We start from the raw sequence: 4,747 nt of genomic DNA on the forward strand, positions 1-4,747 counted from the left end.
CTGTACGCTTATGTCACACACTCGTACACGCACACACAGGCAGGTCTGTAGCTTTAACCTTCACACACACACACACAGGAAGGCATAGACATCGATGGGGTTGGTCTCTGTTCCACTGATGTAATTAATCTTAAATTAGCACAGTGTGGGCGGATAGCCTGCCTTTAGTTCTCAAATCACTGTTTTTGCCCTTGAGACTCAGGCACTTCGGAGAGGGTGGCAAAAATATAGCAGACATCAACATTAATTATTGCAGAAAAAACGTTTCATCATAGGCCAGACGCAAGCAGCAAGCTTCGGAACAAGGGGTAAGTACACGTTCCCGTATAATAAGGGTTCTGTCTGCATTAAAAGAACCCAGATACAACTTTTATATATTTGGGGTATTAAGTGTTTTATAGCATAGTTATGTTTCATAATTCTGAATGCTAATATTATTCTATCTCCTCTAAAATGTGAATGTGTTTCGTATGTGCCTGCTCGCCAGGCAGCAGAAACAGATCTGGTGAAACCTCACATTTTAAATGCATCTTGCCTTAAGTTCAGTTCTTGTACTGTGAGGAATGGGGGCAGTAAACAACCCAGAGCAAACAACCCAGGCTCAAAGTAAGGCAGCCACTGTCCACCATCACTATTCGTAATTCTTGCTAAGGAGTTGAATTCTGCTGCACATAATCTTTGACTGCTGAAAAATGTTCTCTCTTCTCCTACCTATCTTCTCACATAAGAACTGCCCCCTTAGTAATGGTGCTTGTCAAAACAGAAATGGCTCAAGGACAAAGAACATGTCTGGTTGATATCTGAATAAATAAAATACGCTATGACAAAAAAGGTAACGATCATTATTCAAGAGCTCCGGCTCGCTGCCAAAACCTTGCTTCAAAATGCTGCGGAACCACGCCGATGATCTAAATATCGTGGGCCTTTGTAAACACAGCAACCCAGATCCTTCCTGACACGCTGTTCCGATGCGGATAAATATGTTAAAATCCCAGCGCTGGTCTGCTATCTGGTGCCAAGCGAACGCCAAGCCTGCACCGCTACGACGCTGCTAGTCAACAAGGGCTCAAACAAAATGGGAGAGGGGAAAAAAGCAAAGCAGACTGGATTGAGCAGACGTCCGGAGGCATTCAGCTCGTGGTTTGGAAATGAGAAGTATGGCCTTTCTCCCCGTGAGCACGAGCGTGAAACCGCCAGTCCGTATTCACGACAGAGGACAGAAAGAAAGGAACACCATGCACACACACATATATATAAACAAATAAATAACATCTCCAACTGGTGACAAGTGAAATGTATGAAGTTTTTAAAAGAATGTCATTGTTGTCAAAGGTAATTGAGCACAAGAGTGGTTTGTTCAGTTTGGGTTCCAGTCAAAGAGCTGGTGCAGGGGCAGAGAGGGGGGCAGATAGGTATATGCAAGGCACAAGGCTGGTGGTCACCAACACTTTCTGCACTGAATTTTGCATACTGTACGGATCATCGCCCAGTGCAGATGAGTCACATTGAATCTGCCATCAACCAACTGTGCTTCATGAAACAGTCAACTCTCGTTTATGTCTGTTTTCCTCAGTCCAACTGAAGTAAACAAACCCTTCTCTCTCTCTCTCTCTCTCTCTCTCTCTCTCTCTCTCTCTCTCTCTCTCTCTCTCTCACACACACACACACACACACACACACACACACACACACACAGAGATCTGATGCCAGCCAATGAAAAATTGGAAGGTCAAGAATTTATCAATCATAGCTATAAGGTAATGCTAGGCTAACACAGTAAAAGCCTCCCTAACATTGGCACCAGGTTAACACACTAACATAGGGTGACACAGTAAAAGCTGCACTAACATGGGTTCTAGGCTAATATATTATAAGCTATTCAGTTACTAGACAATCCATTATAAGCTATTCTAATAGAGGTATTAGGCTAACACATTAAAAGCTGCACTAACACAGGTACTAGGCTAATACATTACAAGCTATGCTAACAAGGGCACTAGGCTAACACATTAAAGCGGCACAAACACAGGTGCTAAAACGTTAAAAGCTGCACAAATACAGGTTCTAGGCTAACACATTAAAAGCTATACTAAAACAGGTACTAGATAACACATTAAAAGTTATACTAACACACACACTAGGCTAACACAGCAAAATTTATATTTCCATTGCCTATATGGGAAAACAATGTGAAGCAAAGTAAACAATGTTAAAATAATTTGCATTAAAAAAATCACAGTCATAGTTACAGTCACTAGGCTAAACTTCCATAACATAAGCACTAACATAATTCAATAACAGATACACTATCACTGGCACTAAGCCAAGTTATATTTGATATGTATGCACATCAGTGTGCAGTATACACAAGAAGTATGACATAAAAAATCTTCAAAAAAAACATATTGTATGGTATATCAAATGAACAGGTATTGTATGTAATAGTTACTTGTGGGTCTATCGTAACAGCAAGTACATATTTCATAAAGCCATGTTCAACTGGTTGTAATTGTGTTAACAATTACCAGCAAATGCTGTAATGCAAGTTTGGTATCTGAAGAACATTCTGCAGCAACTAGACTAGGACTAGAAAGTGATCCATGAATTTTAAGTAGGACACTAGGCCTAATCTTTTAATTCTTTTAATTTTTATTGTTGAATTCTGTAACATAGACTATACACTAACTAACTCACTTTCTTTGTACAAAAACAAATGATTACCGTGGGTCTTTTTCAATGTATTTTTAGAACATGCATTTTCACAAATCGGTCCAAGTAATTACTATCAAGCTAATAGCTTTGTGTTGAACAACAGCAGCATCGGTTGGTGAAGACAGGAAAACATAATTAGTATTCAGGCTTAATTAATCTACGCTGGCCGCTTTAAGTGAATTAGTCAATTATTTATGCATGTGTGCCCCTTTGATGCTAACAGATTATGGAGGCAAAAACAGAATCTTGAAAAATGAGAAAACTTTTTTTTTTGTATGCTTTTAAGAAATGCCTGTATGTACTGCTTTATAAATAATAATGCATTAAGAAATAAATGGTCTGCCTGCATAAGTCAAATGTGTCTGATAAGATCCTTGTTAACAGGGGTTGGCTTAAAAAAATAGAAAGAAAAAGTTCTAGAAAGATCTCTCAAGCCCCAGCGAAAAATGCCTGGTCCTCTCTGAATGGGCAGACTGAAAGAAACCGAATATAATGAAACACATAAATATTATGCTCTTTTGTGGGAAAAAAAAGTGAAAGTGAAAAATCAAATCCAGGTCTGGCAGGGGCCGTCACCAGACCATGGGAAATGTGCATGTTAAAGAGGCTTTTTGTTCATGCACTGAAGAACAGCACAGTGCTATGACTTCTCCTACATGCTCTTCCCTACTGACCCCTCACTGGTCACCACACTGGATGCTAAATGTCAGTAGCCAGCCTGCTTCTCTACCTTAATAGAAAACAACGAGGTGGCTGTCTGACCTCAGCAGAGAACAGGGAATAGTGCACCACTCAATTCATCCACTGGTCCAGTGTGTGAGATCTCCAGCGACCTGACCTTGAAGGCAAAAAAAAGCTATAAGTTATATTTTGCCTGAATGTTCAAGCACATTGTGCCCTACCCATCAGAAAAATGATAGCACAATCCCTCTGAGGCTCTAGCCAACCGCACAACACTCGCACGAGTGCTACATCAGACATAGAGCTCAGATTCAAACTCCGGCTGTGCGGACACTGAGAAGCAGTGAAACTTCTCTCTCAACCTTAGAGGAAGACCCTGACGAGAGTGGAGCATAAAGTATTTGATTCAACCATAGCAGGATTAGAACTCACAAACATCAAGATGCTCAACAGGCATGTGCACTGCCTTCATCATCACCATCATCATCATCATCATCATACTAGCTTAACACAGGAATTACAGGACCAGGAGTCTTATTTTTTATAAATGATAAATGCAAAGAATATGTAAATATAATATTTATTTGAATGTAAATTATTAGATTATATTATTTTTTAAAATCTACTAGGATAAACAGTAGAGAGCCCAACATTAGGTAATGGTAGTAAAATGCAGTAATACGGCTGCTGTTGAAGCTGGTCGTCCTTTATGAGCTTCAGCAAGTTTACGACAGCATTATCTCTGCACTGCATCCATATGTGAGATCCATTTATTTATTATCAAAGGTAACAAATGATTTCCTTGTGTTGTTTCGGCAACCTTGCCTTCATTCATTCCCATCAGATGGAAGCCTAGCTGATCTCCTTCCCGGTCTCCTGTCTCCATGGTAATTCACATGGCTTCCTCAAGTTTCTGCTGAAACAGCTAAACAAACCCCAGGCGAAATGAGGAAGATTATCCCGTGCCACGCAAGTTACGGTGAAACGCTACACTTTTTCACACCAAACAGAGCCCCACCGGGTGTGATCGTAAAACATGTTAGGCTACTGAATCTGCACTGTGTGTATAAGAGGTGCACTGTGTGTTGTAACAAGTGAGCTTGGGTTCGGGTCATTGTTTCAGATTACGGTCGGTGCAATAGCAGGACTACAGGCACTTCATACCAAACAGGACAGCAGCAGTGACCTGTGTGCGGGTCTGGTGCACACCCGCACACTCCACATCCCACGCCCTATACTTGCACACCCCACATCCCACACCCTATACCCGCACATCCCACACCCTATACCTGCACACCCACACCCTATACCCCCACACCCTATACCCTCACACTCCACATCCCACACCCTATAC

This window comes from Brachyhypopomus gauderio, unplaced genomic scaffold (assembly GCF_052324685.1).
Source record: "Brachyhypopomus gauderio isolate BG-103 unplaced genomic scaffold, BGAUD_0.2 sc217, whole genome shotgun sequence".
Taxonomy (NCBI): domain Eukaryota; kingdom Metazoa; phylum Chordata; class Actinopteri; order Gymnotiformes; family Hypopomidae; genus Brachyhypopomus; species Brachyhypopomus gauderio.